Source organism: Oncorhynchus tshawytscha, linkage group LG06 (assembly GCF_018296145.1).
Source record: "Oncorhynchus tshawytscha isolate Ot180627B linkage group LG06, Otsh_v2.0, whole genome shotgun sequence".
Classification (NCBI taxonomy): domain Eukaryota; kingdom Metazoa; phylum Chordata; class Actinopteri; order Salmoniformes; family Salmonidae; genus Oncorhynchus; species Oncorhynchus tshawytscha.
The window spans coordinates 25116267-25136999 of NC_056434.1; the positions used below are offsets into that span (position 1 = coordinate 25116267).

Consider the following 20733-nt stretch of genomic DNA (forward strand, 5'->3'; position numbering starts at 1 on the left):
GTTGTCACAGGAAGGCCAAAAACATCAAAGACAACAACCACCCGAGCCACTGCCTGTTCACCCCGCTACCATCCAGAAGGCGAGGTCAGTACAGGTGCAGCAAAGCAGGGACCGAGAGACTGAAAAATAGCTTCTTCTATCTCAAGGCCATCAGACCATTAAACAGCTGTTACTACAATAGAGAGGCTGCTGCCTACATACAGACTTGAAATCATTGGCCACTTTAATAAATAGATCACTAGTCACTTTAATAATGCCACTTTCATAATGTTTACATATCTTGCATTACTCATCCCATATGTATATACTGTACTGTATTTTTATACCATCTATTGCTTCTTGCCTATGCTGCTTGGTCATCACTCATCCATATATTTTTATGTATATATTCTTATTCCATCCCTTTACTTAGATGTGTGTGTATTAGGTAGTTGTTGTGGAATTGTTAGGTTACTTGTTAGATATTATTGCACTGTCAAAACTAGAAGCACAAGCATTTCGCTACACTCGCAATAACATCTACTAACCATGTGCATGAGTTATCAAATTGTATTGGTCACATAATCTCAACTCTAACCTTAACCCCTAGCCTAGATAACATTAGCCACCAAGCTGAAGTTAGCCACAACAAATTGGAATTTGTAACATATTGTACATATTGCAAATTTGTAACAAATTGTAGGAATTTAAATGTGTAACTTATCATACAAAATGGATGATGGACATCCACAAATTGATACCATACCTAATGTAACATATCATACTAATTTGAGTATTCCAGATCTTAGTTGACTATGTTACGTCTACCCCTGAGTCCAGGTTGGACAGAATGGCACAGGAAAATACTACACATGACACACTGGTATATTTATACCTCCCTCCCTCTCTGGGAGTGTTTTGTGTTTCCATTGTACCATTTGTTTTTATGCTTTGGGGATGTAGCCTAACACAGTGGATTGAATGAAATATTGGAGGACAGACACAGTCTAATAGAAAACACTCAGACAGGAAGGGAGGATAATAAGATGAAGAGAGATGGAAGTAGAAGTAGTGAGCAAGCAGATACAGTATGTCCTAAAGGTACTGTGAATCTGAGTTATTGCCAGACTTCTGTCTCGCCTCACATTCTCTAATGGAACACAGCTGATCTGTCAATCAAATCTCCCTCTCTCTCTCTGCTGCTGCTGCTGCAGACCTACACATATTCATACAACATACTTACTCTCACAAAGAACGAGAATGTACTCGAATACGGAACATCCCTAGTTTTATAACCAGAGACCTGTATCTCTATAGGACAACTCTGGGGCCTGTGGGGATTGATGCGGAATGCTGATCCCCTAGGGAGTTCCTCAATGATGCTATGAGGTTATCACAGTATGGGAAGGTCAAACTCCTACCCAGCGCTGCAGTTTGGGCACTGACCACCCTAGGGACATGACAACTAATGAGGAAATTATCATAATTAGTATTAGCCTGAATATAATTACTTGGATAATTGATGTTACAGCCTCTATATTAAAAGGCCTTTTTACAATATCATGACCACAGAGACATTATTGAGCTCTGACTTGACCTTGGGTCTGAGTACAGCACAGTAGTCTGAATACAATCAGTGCCATTTGTCCTCGGGACAGAATAACCAAACTATGAGACAGCTCAGTACAGTAACAGAAGCAATCCTTCTTGTTCTGTCCTCAGTTCCATGCAGATACAGTGAAGTCAGAAGTTTACATACACCTTTGCCAAATACATTTAAACTCAGTTTTTCACAATTCCTGACAATTAATCCTAGTAAAAAAGTCCCTGTCTTAGGTCAGTTAGGATCACCACTTTATTTTAAGAATGTGAAATGTCAAAATAACAGTAGAAATAATTATTTATTTCAGATTTTATTTCTTTCATCACATTCTCAGTGGTCAGAAGTTTACATACACTCAATTAGTATTTGGTAGCATTGCCTTTAAATTGTTTAACTTTAACTGCTTAATTGCACTAGCATCGAATAGTTCCCACGATATGCAACTTTTCAGGGAAGTCAGGAACCAATACACTCAGTCAGTCAGGAAAGCAAAGGCTAGCTTTTTCACAGAAATTTGCATCATATAGCACAAACTCCAAAAAGTTCTGGGACACTGTAAAGTCCATGGAGAATAAGAGCACCTCCTCCCAGCTGCCCACTGCACTGAGGCTAGGAAACACTGTCACCACCAATAAATCCACAATAATCGAGAATTTCAATAAACATTTCTTTACAGCTGGCCATGCTTTTCTCCTGGATACCCCAACCCCAGCCAACTGCTCCGGCACCCCCCGCAGCTACTTGCCCAAGCCTCACCAGCATCTCCTTCACCCAAATCCAGATAGCAGATGTTCTGAAAGAGCAATAGACAATAGACAATCTGGACCCTCACTTTCAAAAATTATCCGCCACCATTGTTGCAACCCCTATTACCAGTCTGTTCAACCTCTCTTTCGTATTGTCGAAGATCCCCAAAGACTGGAAAGCTGCCGCGGTCATCCCCCTCTTCAAAGGGGGTGACACTCTAGACCCAAACTGTTACAGACCTATAACCATCCTGCCATGTCTTTCTAAAGTCTTCGAAAGTCAATAAAGTCAACAAACAGATTACTGACCATTTCGAATCACACCGTACCTTCTCCGCTGTGCTTTCCGGTGTCCGATCTGGTCACGGGTGCAACTCAGCCACGCTCAAGGTGCTAAACGATATCATAACCGCCATCGATAAAAGACAGTACTGTCTTCATCGACCTGGCCAAGGCCTTCGACTCTGTCAATCACCGTATTCTTATCGGCAGACTCAACAGTCTTGGTTTCTCAAATGACTGCCTCGCCTGGTTCAACAACTAGTTCTCAGTCAGAGTTCAGTGTGTAAAATTGGAGGGCCTGTTGTCCGGACCTCAGGCAGTCTCTATCGGGGTACCACAGGGTTCAATGATGCCGCTTTTGCTGCTGGTGATTCCCCGATCCACCTCTACGCAGACGATACCATTCGGTATACATCTGGCCCTTCTTTGGACACTGTGTTAACAAACCTCCAAACGAGCTTCAATGCCATACAACACTTCTTCCATGGCCACCAACTGCTCTTAAACGAAATTAAAACTAAATGCATGCTTTTCAACCGTTCGCTGCCTGCACCAGCCTGCCCGACTAGCATCACTACTCTGGAGGGTTCCGACCTAGAATATGTGGACAACTACAAATACCTAGGTGTCTGGCTAGACTGTAAACTCTCCTTCCAGACTCATATTAAACATCTCCAATCCAAAATTAAATTGAGAATCGGCATCCTATTTCGCAACAAGGCCTCCTTCACTCACGCCGCCAAACATACCCTGTTACCAAAGCCCCTTACACCACCCACCACTGCGACCTGTATGCTCTCGTCGGCAGGCCCTCGCTACATATTCGTTGCCAGACCCACTGGCTCCAGGTCATCTATAAGTCTTTGCTAGGTAAAGCTCCACCTTATCTCAGCTCACTGGTCAAGATAACAACATCCACCCGTAGCACGCGCTCCAGCAGTTATATCTCACTGGTCATCCCCAAAGCCAACACCTCATTTGGCTGCCTTTCCTTCCAGTTGTCCTCTGCCAATGACTGTAACAAATTGCAAAAATCGCTGAAGCTGGAGACTTAAATTTCCCTCATTAACTTTAAACATCAGCTATCTGAGCAGCTAACCGATCGCTGTCCCCATGTGTCCCCATGTGCAGTTATGGCCTTTCTAGGGAGTTTTTCCTAGCCACCGTGCTTCTACACCTGCATTGCTTGCTGTTTGGGGTTTTAGGCTGGGTTTCTGTCAAGCACTTTGAGATATCAGCTGATGTAAGAAGGGCTATATAAATACATTTGATTTGATTTTGATTTGATGGCGGTTTTGGAGCAGTGGCTTCTTCCTTGCTGAGCGGCCTTTCAGGTTATGTCGATATAGGACTTGTTTTACTGTGGATATAGATACTTTTGTACCTATTTCCTCAAGCATCTTCCCAAGGTCCTTTGCTGTTGTCATGGGATTGATTTGCACTTTTTGCACCAAAGTACATTCATCTCTAGGAGACAGAACTCGTCTCCTTCCTTAGTGGTATGACGGCTGTGTGGTCCCATGGTGTTTATACTTGCGTAGTATTGTTTGTACAGATGAACTCCAATTGACTCAAATGATGTCAATTAGCCTATCAGAAGCATCTAAAGCCATTACATAATGTTCTGGAATTTTCCAAGCTGTTAAAAGGCACAGTCAACTTAGTGTTCATAAACTTCTGACCCACAAATTGTGATACAGTGAATTATAAGTGAAATAATCTGTCTGCAAACAACGTGTACATTACAATACCACTACAAAAATATCCTTCTTCAGACACAGATTGAAAAATCCCTGTTAGGGGTATCATCTCATGCAAAACAAAGGGAGAAATCTCTCTCATCACCTGTCCATGTGGGAAAGCCTACGTAGGGCAAACGAAAAGACAATTAAAACAATACATAGCTGAACATTGCAGCAAAATCAGCTGTAAGAACAATGACTATCCAGTAGCAGCTCACTTTGTTGAAGCTAACCATCCTATCTCCTCCCTAAAATAAATAGGCATTGAGTATGTTAGGAGAAGAGGTAACATCGAGATCCTAATACTACAGAAGGAGGCCTACTGGATATCCTTTCTAAAAACATTGACCCCTAGTGGTCTAAATATTGACTTTGATCTCCTTCTTACAAGTAATTCTTATTTCTTCTCTCTTTTTTATGAACTAGTCTTATAAATTAATATATTATTTCTACAGCTAATCAGCATACACCCAATATGTTTCCACTGTTGATGATGCTTATTCTGCATTCTGGTTGAACCAAAATGTAATGAAATTTGAAACAATTAAATATATTACTGAAATTAAATTAAACAATAATGTACATCGAATTATGTTTCCATATGATAACAATAAGCCTAATATATTCTATATGCTGTAAACTATGCGCAAAGATACTATCTCACAACTCTTCACAAACCTTCACTCTTGCGCAGATATTTAGAAACGAAACATGCCAATTTGAAAAATAAGCCACATGAGTTTTTAGAGCGAGAATTAAGATTACTTTTGAATAGTAAGAAATGTATAAAAGCAACAGAAACCATTAATAAGAAGGGGCTCGAAGTGTCATATATGGTGAGCTAACGAGTGGCTAGGACAGGCAAGCCCCATACTATTGTGGAGGACTTAATTCTTCCAGCTGCCGCAGATATGGCTGGGACAATGCTGGGGGAAAAGGACAAAAAAACTATACAGACAATGACTTCTTCAAACAATGTTTCACGACGCATCAGTGATATGGCAGGAGATGTTTTGAAACAATTACTTATTCGCATACAAGCCAGTGAATTCTATGCGTTACAGCTGGATGAGTCAACAGACGTGGCGGGCCTGGCACAGCTCCTGGTATATTACGTTTATGGGGGGTCAATTAAGGAAGACATCCTCTTCTGCAAACCACTGGAAACCAATACAACAGGAGAGGATATTTTTAAAGTCTGGACAGCTTTGTGACATCAAATGGACTTTGGTTGTCAAGATGTGTTGGTATCTGTACTGATGGCACAAAAGTTATGACAGGGAGACGTAGTGGAGTGGAAACGCAAGCAGTTGTTCCCGACGCAACTTGGGTACACTGCAGCATCCACCAAGAGGCTCTTGCTGCCAAAGGAATGCCTGACAGCTTGAAAGACATTTTGAACACTACAGTGAAAATGGTTAACTTTGTTAAAGCAAGGCCCCTGAACTCTCCTGTATTTTCTGCACTATGCAATGATATGGGCAGCGACCATGTAACGCTTTTACAACATACAGAAGTACGCTGGTTATCAAGGGGCAAAGTATTGACACAATTTATTAAATTGAGAGACGAGCTTAAAGTTTTTTTACTGACCATCATTCACTTGTCTGACCGCTTGCATGATGACGAGTTTCTCACACGACTGGCCTACCTGGGTGACATTTTTTCTCACCTGAATTATCTGAATTTAGGATTACAGGGACTCTCGCAACTATATGCAATGTGCAGGACAAAATTGAAGCTATGATTAAGAAGTTGGAGCGCTTCTCTATCTGCATTAACAAGGACAACACACAGGTCTTTCCATCATTGTATGATTTATTGTGTGCAAATGAACTCAAGCTTACGTACAATGTCAAATGTGATATAGCGAAGCACCTGAGTGAGTTGGGTGCGCAATTACGCAGGTACATTCCCGAAACGGACAACACAAACAACTGGATTCGTTATCCCTTTAATTCCTGCCTCCAGTCCACTTACCTAATCTGAACAAGAGAGACTCATCAAAATTGCAACAAGCGGTTCTATGAAAATTTTATTTAATCTGAAGTCACTGCCAGATTTCTGGATAGGGCTGCGCCCTCTTCGCAACTGTCTTGGTGTGTTGGGACCATGGTAGTTTGTTGGTGATGTGGACACCAAGGAATTTGAAACACTCGACCCACTCCACTTCCGTCCCTTCGATGTTAATGTGGACCAGTACTGCCCTCCTTTTCCTATAGTCCACGATCAGCTCCTTTGTCTTACTCACATTAAGAGAGAGGTTGTTGTACTGGCACCACACTGCCAGGTCTCTGACCTCCTCCCTATAGGCGGTCTCATCATTGTCGGTGATCAAGCCTAACACTCTTGTGTCATCAGCAAACTTTATGATGGTGTTGGAGTCATGCTTGGCCACGCAGTCGTGGGTGAACAGGGAGTACAGGAGAGGACTAAGCACGCACCAATGAGGAGCCACAGTGTTTAGGATCAGCGTGGCAGATGTGTTGTTGCCTACCCTTACCACCTGGGGGCGGCCCGTCAGAAAGTCCAGTATCCAGGTGCAGAGGGACGTGTTTAGTCCCAGGGTTTTTAGCTTAGTGATGAGCTTTGCGTGCACTATGGTGTTGAACGCTGAGCTGTTGTCAATGAACAGCAATCTCACACAGGTGTTCCTTTTGTTCAGGTAGGAATGGGCAGTGTGAGTGCAATTGAGATTGCGTCATCGGTGGATCTGTTGGGGCGGTCTTCAAATTGGAGTGGGTCTAAGGTTTCTGGCATGATGGTGTTGATGTAAGCCATGATCAGCCTTTCAAAGCACTTCATGGCTACTGACGTGAGTGCTACGAGGCGGTAATCATTTAGACAGATTACCTTAGTGTTCTTGAGCACAGGACTATGGTGGTCTGTTGGAAACATGTTGGTATTACAGACTCGGTCAGGGAGAGGTTGAAAATGTCAGTGAAGACACTTTTGCCAGTTGGTCCGCGCATGCGTTGAGTACATGTCCTTGTAATCTGTCTAGCCACACAGCTTTGTGAATGTTGACCTGTGTAAAGGTCTTGCTCACATCAGCTACGGAGAGCGTGACAGATGCCTTACAAGTCCTCAAAATGGCAGCTTCATACCTTAAGGGAACATTTCGGCATTTGCCGTATGGTTAGTGAGAAAGTCCACATTGCAAATGTACGGTCCCTTACTAGACGTCCGAAAACGTTTTTAAAATTCGCGGACGGCGTCGGGCCGAGCGGCAGGGCCGGACCTACCAGGAAGTCATCAAATGAACTTTGTCGGACATTCGGTTTCCGTTTCACAAAAATAATAAGATTTTGGTCATTTTTCCACTGTCCCAGAATATCCCACAGGGGGGCATAAGCAATCATATTGCTATCGGACAAAACATCACGATTCACGACGGGGCCTTATCTCGAAAACGGAAAATATTTCGAAGCCGAAACTCGGTGAGCGTAGGTTTGGCATAATGGGCAGTTGGCCCCGAACAAGATGGCGTCCAGGCCTCAACGGTTTTTGAGTTATGGCCATTTATCTGGGATTAAAGGTCCAAAATGAAAATAGAGAAATTATTTTTCCACTTCATGTCAAAGTCAAGGAGCCTCCGGTGTCAATAAAAAAAAGAACCAGCCATTTATCTATCGTCATTTTAAGAGAAATCGTACAATGACAGATTGGTGATGTTCACGGATAGGTGTTTTTTTTTTTTTTCAACGGTTACAGATCCAGTTGCAGGGTGTTCTTACGAATCTTTTTAAAGTGTGCTGCGGAGCTCTGCGAGATTTCTGTGATTTTCTATGATTTTCTGAAATAACACACACTCACTAAACCCTCTGTAAATAACTCAGTTCTTAACGTAAAGACTTAAAACTCAGGATTCTGTAAAGGCATACCCCAATCAGGATATGGGTTTATTTATAGCTTCCTGTGCCAACCGGAAGTGCCTTAAATGATGTCATAGTGGCAGTTTCCAAGGGTTAAAAAGGTCAGATCTTTTCAAAACTTCATATGTGTGATTAGGCAATCCCCATAAACTGTAAGTCAGTCATTTCTCCCAACAGATGTCAAAGAAAAGCTCTCACACACACACACAGCAAGGATGGAGTGACAAAGTGCGGTGCTTAAAGACACAGAGAGCAGGCAATGGCATTACCATAATCCCTAGGCCGTGCCGAGTTCAACGAGATATCCCGCTTGACCGTAGCTCGCTTGCATTTTACAACCATATTTTTATTTTTGGGTTACCAGGTGCCTATTTTAAACAGTCCATAAAGCACTCAGGGCGGCCCCCATGGATAGAGGGTCGTAGTAGGGTACTCCCATAGCGGGCATGGACAATAGGAGTCCCGGTAAATGCATTTACAACCATATTTTTATTTTTGGGTTACCAGTTGCACAACAATGCACGTGCATTTGCAATATGATTCTATAGTGAAAAAACACCACCAAATGGACATGATGAAATCAACACAACGAGTGATGGAAAGGAACAACTATCACTGCTCGGCCATCCTGTGTTCATCAGGCCAGTCAATTTTGCATTTTTGATGTCAAATTTCATATGGTAAATGCCCATTGAACCATATTGCAAATGCACGTGCACTTGCAATATGATTGTATGTGAAAAGACATCACAAAATGGACAGGATGAAGTCAACACAACGAGCGATGGAAAGGAGCAACTATCACTGCCAGGCCATCCCGAGTTCATCTGGCCAGTCAATTTTGCATTTCTGCATGATTTTTGAGCATGTCAAATTTCATATGGTAAATGCCCATTGAACCATATTGCAAATGCACGTGCACTTGCAATATGATTGTATGTGAAAAGACATCACCAAATGGACATGATGAAATCAACACAACGAGTGATGGAAAGGAACAACTATCACTGCTCGGCCATCCTGTGTTCATCAGGCCAGTCAATTTTGCATTTTTGAGCATGTCAAATTTCATATGGTAAATGCCCATTGAACCATATTGCAAATGCACGTGCACTGGCAATATGATTGTATGTGAAAAGACATCACAAAATGGACAGGATGAAGTCAACACAACGAGCGATGGAAAGGAGCAACTATCACTGCCAGTCCATCCCGAGTTCATCTGGCCAGTCAATTTTGCATTTCTGCAGGATTTTTGAGCATGTCAATTTTCATATGGTAAATGCCCATTGAACCATGTTAAAAATGCACGTCCACTTGCAATATGATTGTATGTGAAAAGACATCACCAAAATGGCATTCTGAAATCAACACAAAAAATGGCATCACCATAGTCTCCAGACTGTGCCGAGTTCAACGAGACGCCCCGCTTGACCGTAGCTCGTTCTGAGTGCAGCGACCTTGAAAAAAAGAAGGCCCAAAATGAAGCCTGCCCCACAATGTCATTTGATTTTGGGTGGCAGTGAGAGAACCGTTAGGGTGAGAAGCACAATTCGACCTCAGGTACGTTCCTAAGGTCCTCCCGATCCGTGCAAGCCTAACCTTGACCCTGTGGCATTAACCCTTAACAGTTAAAAGAAGGTGTTTACATCAAAAAGTTTGCATTGACCTCTCCCCATAGGAATACATTGCCTGCACTCTAAATTCAACCTGAAGCCTATGTGGGTTATGAATGCCTTATGAACCTGTCTTCTATGACAGTCCATCAGACCACTATGAGGTCTACCTGTGTCGATTCTAAGCTTCCTGGAGCAAACGGAAGTGGTTAAATTGACCCAAAAGGTGTTTTGATGTACATCACCTTCAAAGGTGAAAATGACCCCATTCAACACTGTGTATATCGTAGATAGGTCAATTCTTAACTTAAAGACTTAAAACTCAGGATTCTGTAGGTTTCTATGTCAGTCAAGACATGTGTTGACTTATAGCTTCCTGTGCCAACCGGAAGTGCCTTTAATTGGGTCACACTGTCTGTTTTGAAGGGTTAGAAAAGTCACATCTCTCCAAAACTTCATATGTGTGACTAGGTAACCCTCCTAAACTGTAAATCAGTCATTTCCCCAGGAGATGTCAAAGAAAAGCTCTCATACACACACACAGCAAGATGGATGGAGTGAAAAACTGCGTTGCTGAAAGACACAGAGAGCAGGCAATGGCATTACCATAATCCCTAGGCTGTGCCGAGTTCAACGAGATATCCCGCTTGACCGTAGCTCGCTCGGTCTGGGCGCAGCGACCATTTGAAAAGTAGGCCCAATATGAAGCCTGCCCCACAACGTCATTTGCTTTTGGGTGACAGCGGCAGAACCGTTAGGTTTAGAAGGAAAATTCAACCACAGGAATGTTCCTAAGGTCCTTCCGATCCGTGCAAGCCTAACCTTGACCGTGTGGCATTAACCCTTGACAGTTAAAAGAAGGTGTTTACATCAAACAGTTTGCATTGACTTCTCTCCCCATAGGAATACATTGCCTGCACCCCTAAATTCAACCTGGAGTCTATATGGGTTATGAATGCCGTATGAACCTGTCTTCGGTAACAGTCCATCAGGCCACTATGAGGTCTACCTGTGTTGATTCTAAGCTTCCTAGACCAACCGGAAGTGGTTCAAATCCCCCTAAAAGTGTATATCCATACCCTGCCTGCAGTTTGATAGACATAGTGCATTCAACCCTGTGTAAATCAGTCAATTCTTAACGTAAAGACTTAAAACTCAGGATTCTGTAACAGCATACCCCAATGAGGATATGTGTTGACTTATAGCTTCCTGTGCCAACCGGAAGTGTCATAATTGGTGTCTCAGGGGCTGTTTCGAGGGGTTAAAAAAGTCAGATCTTTCCAAAACTTCATATATGTGATTAGGCAACCCCCATGAACTGTAAATCAGTCATTTTTCCCATAAAATTTCAAAGGAAAAATAAATCACACTAAAACACAACTTGGAAGGAGGGACGTATTGGGGTGCGTAGAGACAGACAGTGACTGCAATAGTTAGCTTTGTTCGAGCTAAAAAAGAACCGTCAGACCTAGAGTTCCGAAACTTTAGAAACCTGTTCTAGACCTCAGGTCGATGGTGCGTGGTGAGTTAGGTGGCTCTAGAAGGTTCTCGGACCGAGAAACAGCCTCGTACATTTGCAATGATTTCAATTCATTTTGACCATTACGAAAATGACGACATTTAGAAAAGTCTCAGAGACGCAAGGCTAGGTGCATTGAAACCGGCTCGGCCCATAGAGACAGACCCCAACGTTTCTGTCCGATAGCTCATTCAAGGACCCCGTAGCAAGGCATGGAAAAAGTGGATTTTCAGCACCAATTAGGGTTTTACTCGGGCACCGAAGGACCTATCGAGCCGAAACTCGGGATTCGGGGTCGCCTCACATAGGCCTTCACATAATGTCCGACCTGGACCCGCAGCTAGAACGTAACTATGTGTTTTACGTTTTTATTATGTTTTAAACCGAAGGCGCTGTGAATTATGGGCCTGCTCTGACATATGTGATAGTTGGCTTCTAAATGAGTAGGAAAAAGTGGGTTTGGTGTTAATTGATATCAGTTTGGTGTCATAATGACATCTAATTGACTGATGGACACTGACTTGCTAGTTGACTTTTGTACATTTGCAATGTGTTTAAACGGAGAGGGACCATCACCAAAATGGCATTCTGAAATCAACACAAAAAATGGCATCACCATAGTCTCCAGACTGTGCCGAGTTCAACGAGACGCCCCGCTTGACCGTAGCTCGTTCTGAGTGCAGCGACCTTGAAAAAAAGAAGGCCCAAAATGAAGCCTGCCCCACAATGTCATTTGATTTTGGGTGGCAGTGAGAGAACCGTTAGGGTGAGAAGCACAATTCGACCTCAGGTACGTTCCTAAGGTCCTCCCGATCCGTGCAAGCCTAACCTTGACCCTGTGGCATTAACCCTTAACAGTTAAAAGAAGGTGTTTACATCAAAAGTTTGCATTGACTTCTCTCCCCATAGGAATACATTGCCTGCACTCCTAAATTCAACCTGAAGCCTATGTGGGTTATGAATGCCTTATGAACCTGTCTTCAGTAACAGTCCATCAGACCACTATGAGGTCTACCTGTGTCGATTCTAAGCTTCCTGGAGCAAACGGAAGTGGTTAAATTGACCCAAAAGGTGTTTTGATGTACATCACCTTCAAAGGTGAAAATGACCCCATTCAACACTGTGTAGATCGTAGATAGGTCAATTCTTAACTTAAAGACTTAAAACTCAGGATTCTGTAGGTTTCTATGTCAGTCAAGACATGTGTTGACTTATAGCTTCCTGTGCCAACCGGAAGTGCCTTTAATTGGGTCACACTGTCTGTTTTGAAGGGTTAGAAAAGTCACATCTCTCCAAAACTTCATATGTGTGACTAGGTAACCCTCCTAAACTGTAAATCAGTCATTTCCCCCAGGAGATGTCAAAGAAAAGCTCTCATACACACACACAGCAAGGATGGAGTGACAAAGTGCGGTGCTTAAAGACACAGAGAGCAGGCAATGGCATTACCATAATCCCTAGGCCGTGCCGAGTTCAACGAGATATCCCGCTTGACCGTAGCTCGCTTGCATTTTACAACCATATTTTTATTTTTGGGTTACCAGGTGCCTATTTTAAACAGTCCATAAAGCACTCAGGGCGGCCCCCATGGATAGAGGGTCGTAGTAGGGTACTCCCATAGCGGGCATGGACAATAGGAGTCCCGGTAAATGCATTTACAACCATATTTTTATTTTTGGGTTACCAGTTGCACAACAACGCACGTGCATTTGCAATATGATTCTATAGTGAAAAAACACCACCAAATGGACATGATGAAATCAACACAACGAGTGATGGAAAGGAACAACTATCACTGCTCGGCCATCCTGTGTTCATCAGGCCAGTCAATTTTGCATTTTTGAGCATGTCAAATTTCATATGGTAAATGCCCATTGAACCATATTGCAAATGCACGTGCACTTGCAATATGATTGTATGTGAAAAGACATCACAAAATGGACAGGATGAAGTCAACACAACGAGCGATGGAAAGTCAACACAACGAGCGATGGAAAGTGAGCAACTATCACTGCCAGGCCATCCCGAGTTCATCTGGCCAGTCAATTTTGCATTTCTGCATGATTTTTGAGCATGTCAAATTTCATATGGTAAATGCCCATTGAACCATATTGCAAATGCACGTGCACTTGCAATATGATTGTATGTGAAAAGACATCACCAAATGGACATGATGAAATCAACACAACGAGTGATGGAAAGGAACAACTATCACTGCCAGGGCCATCCTGTGTTCCCATAGCGGGCATTAATATCAGAATGACCGGTAAATGCATTTTGGAGCATATTTTAATTTTTGGGTTACCGGGTGCACAACAATCAGTATCCATCGTAATATTTTAAACAGTCCACAAAGCACTCAGGACGGCCCTGACAGAGAGAGGGCCGTAGTAGGGTGCTTCCATATCGGGCATTAATATGAGAATGACCCTTAAATGCATGTAGGACCATGTTTTATTTTTTTTACCCACTTTTTTTGGGTTCCCAGGTGCACCCACTTTATTTTGGGTTCCCAGTGCACAACTTCTATTTTGGGTCACCAGGTGCACGCGGTTCCTAACAGCGCAGCTATCTGCTTTATAGCCCGAGGGAGGGTGCTTAAGTGTGGGTGCCCTGGTTCACCTGGTGTGCGAGGTTGTGGATGTGGGGGGTCCCATGCTGGAATCATCCCCGGAAATAGAGGAGTGTTACCTGGGTGGTGAGTAAGGGCCTACAAGCCTGGAGGTCCATATTTTAATTTTTGGGTTACCAGTTGCACGTTTTCAATCACCAGTTGCACAACAATCAGTATCCATCGTGATATTTTAAACAGTCCATAAAGCACTAAATGACGGCCCCCACGGAAAGAGGGCCGTAGTAGGGTGCTTCCATAGCGGGCATTAATATGAGAATGACCCTTAAATGCATTTTGGAGCATATTTTAATTTTTGGGTTCCCAGGTGCACATTTCAGATCACCAGTTGCACAACAATGAGTATCCATCAGAACATGTTAAAGTGTCCCGGTAAATGCATTTACAACCATATTTTTATTTTTGGGTTACCAGTTGCACAACAATGCATGTGCATTTGCAATATGATTCTATAGTGAAAAAACATCACCAAATGGACATGATGAAATCAACACAAGGTGATGGAAAGGAACAACTATCACTGCTCGGCCATCCTGTGTTCATCAGGCCAGTCAATTTTGCATTTTTGAGCATGTCAAATTTCATATGGTAAATGCCCAAGGGTTAGAAAAGTCACATCTCTCCAAAACTTCATATGTGTGACTAGGTAACCCTCCTAAACTGTAAATCAGTCATTTCCCCCAGGAGATGTCAAAGAAAAGCTCTCATACACACACACAGCAAGGATGGAGTGAAAAACTGCGTTGCTGAAAGACACAGAGAGCAGGCAATGGCATTACCATAATCCCTAGGCTGTGCCGAGTTCAACGAGATATCCCGCTTGACCGTAGCTCGCTCGGTCTGGGCGCAGCGACCATTTGAAAAGTAGGCCCAATATGAAGCCTGCCCCACAACGTCATTTGCTTTTGGGTGACAGCGGCAGAACCGTTAGGTTTAGAAGGAAAATTCAACCACAGGAATGTTCCTAAGGTCCTTCCGATCCGTGCAAGCCTAACCTTGACCGTGTGGCATTAACCCTTGACAGTTAAAAGAAGGTGTTTACATCAAACAGTTTGCATTGACTTCTCTCCCCATAGGAATACATTGCCTGCACCCCTAAATTCAACCTGGAGTCTATATGGGTTATGAATGCCGTATGAACCTGTCTTCGGTAACAGTCCATCAGGCCACTATGAGGTCTACCTGTGTTGATTCTAAGCTTCCTAGACCAACCGGAAGTGGTTCAAATCCCCCTAAAAGTGTATATCCATACCCTGCCTGCAGTTTGATAGACATAGTGCATTCAACCCTGTGTAAATCAGTCAATTCTTAACGTAAAGACTTAAAACTCAGGATTCTGTAACAGCATACCCCAATGAGGATATGTGTTGACTTATAGCTTCCTGTGCCAACCGGAAGTGTCATAATTGGTGTCTCAGGGGCTGTTTCGAGGGGTTAAAAAAGTCAGATCTTTCCAAAACTTCATATATGTGATTAGGCAACCCCCATGAACTGTAAATCAGTCATTTTTCCCATAAAATTTCAAAGGAAAAATAAATCACACTAAAACACAACTTGGAAGGAGGGACGTATTGGGGTGCGTAGAGACAGACAGTGACTGCAATAGTTAGCTTTGTTCGAGCTAAAAAAGAACCGTCAGACCTAGAGTTCCGAAACTTTAGAAACCTGTTCTAGACCTCAGGTCGATGGTGCGTGGTGAGTTAGGTGGCTCTAGAAGGTTCTCGGACCGAGAAACAGCCTCGTACATTTGCAATGATTTCAATTCATTTTGACCATTACGAAAATGACGACATTTAGAAAAGTCTCAGAGACGCAAGGCTAGGTGCATTGAAACCGGCTCGGCCCATAGAGACAGACCCCAACGTTTCTGTCCGATAGCTCATTCAAGGACCCCGTAGCAAGGCATGGAAAAAGTGGATTTTCAGCACCAATTAGGGTTTTACTCGGGCACCGAAGGACCTATCGAGCCGAAACTCGGGATTCGGGGTCGCCCACATAGGCCTTCACATAATGTCCGACCTGGACCCGCAGCTAGAACGTAACTATGTGTTTTACGTTTTTATTATGTTTTAAACCGAAGGCGCTGTGAATTATGGGCCTGCTCTGACATATGTGATAGTTGGCTTCTAAATGAGTAGGAAAAAGTGGGTTTGGTGTTAATTGATATCAGTTTGGTGTCATAATGACATCTAATTGACTGATGGACACTGACTTGCTAGTTGACTTTTGTACATTTGCAATGTGTTTAAACGGAGAGGGACCATCACCAAAATGGCATTCTGAAATCAACACAAAAAATGGCATCACCATAGTCTCCAGACTGTGCCGAGTTCAACGAGACGCCCCGCTTGACCGTAGCTCGTTCTGAGTGCAGCGACCTTGAAAAAAAGAAGGCCCAAAATGAAGCCTGCCCCACAATGTCATTTGATTTTGGGTGGCAGTGAGAGAACCGTTAGGGTGAGAAGCACAATTCGACCTCAGGTACGTTCCTAAGGTCCTCCCGATCCGTGCAAGCCTAACCTTGACCCTGTGGCATTAACCCTTAACAGTTAAAAGAAGGTGTTTACATCAAAAAGTTTGCATTGACTTCTCTCCCCATAGGAATACATTGCCTGCACTCCTAAATTCAACCTGAAGCCTATGTGGGTTATGAATGCCTTATGAACCTGTCTTCAGTAACAGTCCATCAGACCACTATGAGGTCTACCTGTGTCGATTCTAAGCTTCCTGGAGCAAACGGAAGTGGTTAAATTGACCCAAAAGGTGTTTTGATGTACATCACCTTCAAAGGTGAAAATGACCCCATTCAACACTGTGTAGATCGTAGATAGGTCAATTCTTAACTTAAAGACTTAAAACTCAGGATTCTGTAGGTTTCTATGTCAGTCAAGACATGTGTTGACTTATAGCTTCCTGTGCCAACCGGAAGTGCCTTTAATTGGGTCACACTGTCTGTTTTGAAGGGTTAGAAAAGTCACATCTCTCCAAAACTTTCATATGTGTGACTAGGTAACCCTCCTAAACTGTAAATCAGTCATTTCCCCCAGGAGATGTCAAAGAAAAGCTCTCATACACACACACAGCAAGGATGGAGTGACAAAGTGCGGTGCTTAAAGACACAGAGAGCAGGCAATGGCATTACCATAATCCCTAGGCCGTGCCGAGTTCAACGAGATATCCCGCTTGACCGTAGCTCGCTTGCATTTTACAACCATATTTTTATTTTTGGGTTACCAGGTGCCTATTTTAAACAGTCCATAAAGCACTCAGGGCGGGCCCCCATGGATAGAGGGTCGTAGTAGGGTACTCCCATAGCGGGCATGGACAATAGGAGTCCCGGTAAATGCATTTACAACCATATTTTTATTTTTGGGTTACCAGTTGCACAACAACGCACGTGCATTTGCAATATGATTCTATAGTGAAAAAACACCACCAAATGGACATGATGAAATCAACACAACGAGTGATGGAAAGGAACAACTATCACTGCTCGGCCATCCTGTGTTCATCAGGCCAGTCAATTTTGCATTTTTGAGCATGTCAAATTTCATATGGTAAATGCCCATTGAACCATATTGCAAATGCACGTGCACTTGCAATATGATTGTATGTGAAAAGACATCACAAAATGGACAGGATGAAGTCAACACAACGAGCGATGGAAAGGAGCAAAATGGACTATCACTGCCAGGCCATCCCGAGTTCATCTGGCCAGTCAATTTTGCATTTCTGCAGGATTTTTGAGCATGTCAAATTTCATATGGTAAATGCCCATTGAACCATATTGCAAATGCACGTGCACTTGCAATATGATTGTATGTGAAAAGACATCACCAAATGGACATGATGAAATCAACACAACGAGTGATGGAAAGGAACAACTATCACTGCTCGGCCATCCTGTGTTCATCAGGCCAGTCAATTTTGCATTTTTGAGCATGTCAAATTTCATATGGTAGAATACAACTAAAGTATGTTGATACAGTTCTTATACGTGTGTAATTGACACAAAATTACAAAAACGGTCCAGAAAGCACTTTTTAAGGGTGTGTGAAGTTTTTACAAAATTTTGACATTTTTGACTTTTGACTTTTGACTTCCTATGAAATCATATTGAAAATGGACAAAACATATTACTTATGCCCATGTAAAAAAAAAAAAAAAAAAAAAAAATATGATGATAAAATTGGACAAAAGTATATTCATACAGTTCTTACACATGTGTAATTGACAAAAAAATCGAAAGAATTTCGAAAAACGGTCCAGAAAGCACTTTTTTAAGGGGTGATAAGTTTTTGACAAAAAATCATTTTTTCAAAATTTTGCTTTTGGATGTTGACTTGGGTGCCATTTTCCAATATGAAAAACCATGGTGGAGCGAATTCGCCACCTGTTGAATTTTTAAAGTGTTACAATAGGCAATCGCCATATGGCAGTTGCAATAAACTTTGCACGAATCAACGCCGAATTGGGTGGTATTGGCCAATGTGTATATGGTTTGTCCGATGCCAATGACTTCCCATCCATTTTTGTCCACTTCAGGTTGTGGAACATTTTAAATTAAAGGAAAAGGTACGCCTACCACTCTGCACCTTGGTCTCATTCCAACAACGAACACATGAAAACTGTGCAGTGCCACCAATTTGTTTGTGGACCCGAAGCATAAAGAGAAGACGCGATTGATTAATGTGTAAAGGCACGGAAATAATAGCACAATACAGTGTTTGATACAACCAACAAATCACTGTTTTTAAAAATCTTATCATGAATATTTCCACAAATATTTCTTTATGCAATTAATTGTTTAGAATTGTTCATGACTGGTGCTTTTGTTTAGGAATACAGCAAATACTTTCACCTGTACACCTGGCTGGTTATATTATTATTCTCATATTTTTTGTTTCTAATTTGTTAAAAGAAGCTGTAACTGGACTTTACTATAACTCTGTTACTAATCAAATCTACAAATAAAGTTGATCAAATGGATTACACTGTAATGTTTTTATTGTAAGGGAAATGAAAATAGGCTACAGGCCTGCGTTTTTTCTAGGACTTTGTAGAATTATACAAAACATATCCTTGACTCTATCTATCTCTGTTGTTATTTTTGTTTGTTTGCACGTCTTAGCATATGCTAAAGGGGAAGCCCAGCAACTTTCTCTAGCTGGTACTTATATTCTAAAAGGCCAGGCGGTTCTAGTTTAAACGCATTTAATATATTATTATTCCAGTCTTTTACCGTTCTGATTGTTGGAGTAGACACGTTGTTTGCAGAGCACACAACCTATGCTACACTTGTGAGAAACCAGTTTTGATTCATTTCATTCCATTTAAGCATTTTGTCAATTTCGTCACCGTCTTTTGTTTGGAGCCCTCCTGTCAATGTTGAGTAAGGATGCACAACTGATTACACATAGAAGTAGGCCTATAGGCTACCGGACCTGTGCAGAAATGTATGTATATATGTGTCCATTTGGGGATACGATAGTATGTCTGATTGGCTTAATGCACCACGACTAATGAGCTGTGGAGCTTCTCAAAGTAATGTTTTCTTCACCTGATACAGCAAGAAAATGAAGTCTGTTTCTACATCCATTGAGAATAACAATAGCTCCTCAATGTATTAGAAAAATCTTTCCAGCTCTCTCCCTTTCGATATCCACTCAGCTTGAAAGGAAAAAATGTCATACTCTGACCCAGTGGAAACATCATAAAATAGGCCTACCCAAATACTTCTTATCCCTAGAGCAAATAGTCTACAGCGGTGTCTGTCCCGAGCTCACTGGCACAGGAAACTCTGAGGGCCCAGAATATGTTATACAATGTTGCAAGGAGCTTCTGTAAAGACCCAAGTTAATAGTTGATACAATGTTTCAAGTGTGTTGCAGACAGGCCAATGTGTCAGGATATTTTCTACCTGCAGATTGCAATGTTTTCATTTGTTGGCTTTATAGGCAATTTTTACATAGTTGGCAATAGCAATAGAAGTAACTTTTTAGGTTTGTACCATTTAGATTTGGATAGAATTTTGATTAACCACATGACAATGATTTTGAGATACGAAGACATTATTATAAATGAAATGAATCTGTTCCACGAAAATGTGCATTTGAAAACCCTAACTGGCACGCAGATTGGTAGAATTTGTAAGATAAATCGGCACTCCTCATGCAGCCTATTACCGGCAACTTCATGAGAGTAACTGCAAAATTTTCGAAAGCCAGTAGGCGTGGGAGGAGGATGGTCGGGACAGGTTAGGTTCTCTTTTCTTCTGGTTATCTTGATCTCTGGCTCCCTCTTGAGTAATTTGGGTCTTATTTCATCAAACATTGCGCTTAAAGCATCAGACAAGCTCAATGCATATTTGATTGATTGATTGATTTTTATTATAACACATAGGGTGTGTCTATATATGGAAAAATGCAAGTTTAAAAATTTCTACCAATCGATTGGTTGAAAGAACAGATTACTTTCGGTCGGCCAACGGACAGCCCTAAATCATATACTATACAATGTACAATGTCTTAGAGTGATGGACTGTGCCATCCCAGCGGCCTCCGCAATGATTAGTCCACTGAGAAGGCGCGAATCAGACAGGTGTGAATCAGACAGGTGTCTTGTATGCCATTAAAAAAAATCTAAATAAATGTGCGACCGCTCAAGAAAAAAAACTCTGTCGACCAACAGCCTATTGACATACCTACAATATACACCACACAGGGTTCATGGAGTGTGT

The 20733-nt window shown here is 42.2% G+C and overlaps 1 protein-coding gene across 1 annotated transcript in view; it reads right to left on the reverse strand.

Moving 5' to 3' along the window:
- LOC112232200 (solute carrier family 66 member 2-like) overlaps positions 1–20733 on the reverse strand; it is a 102157-nt gene that overhangs the window by 57828 nt on the left and 23596 nt on the right. The gene's annotated exons all lie outside the window — the stretch shown is intronic.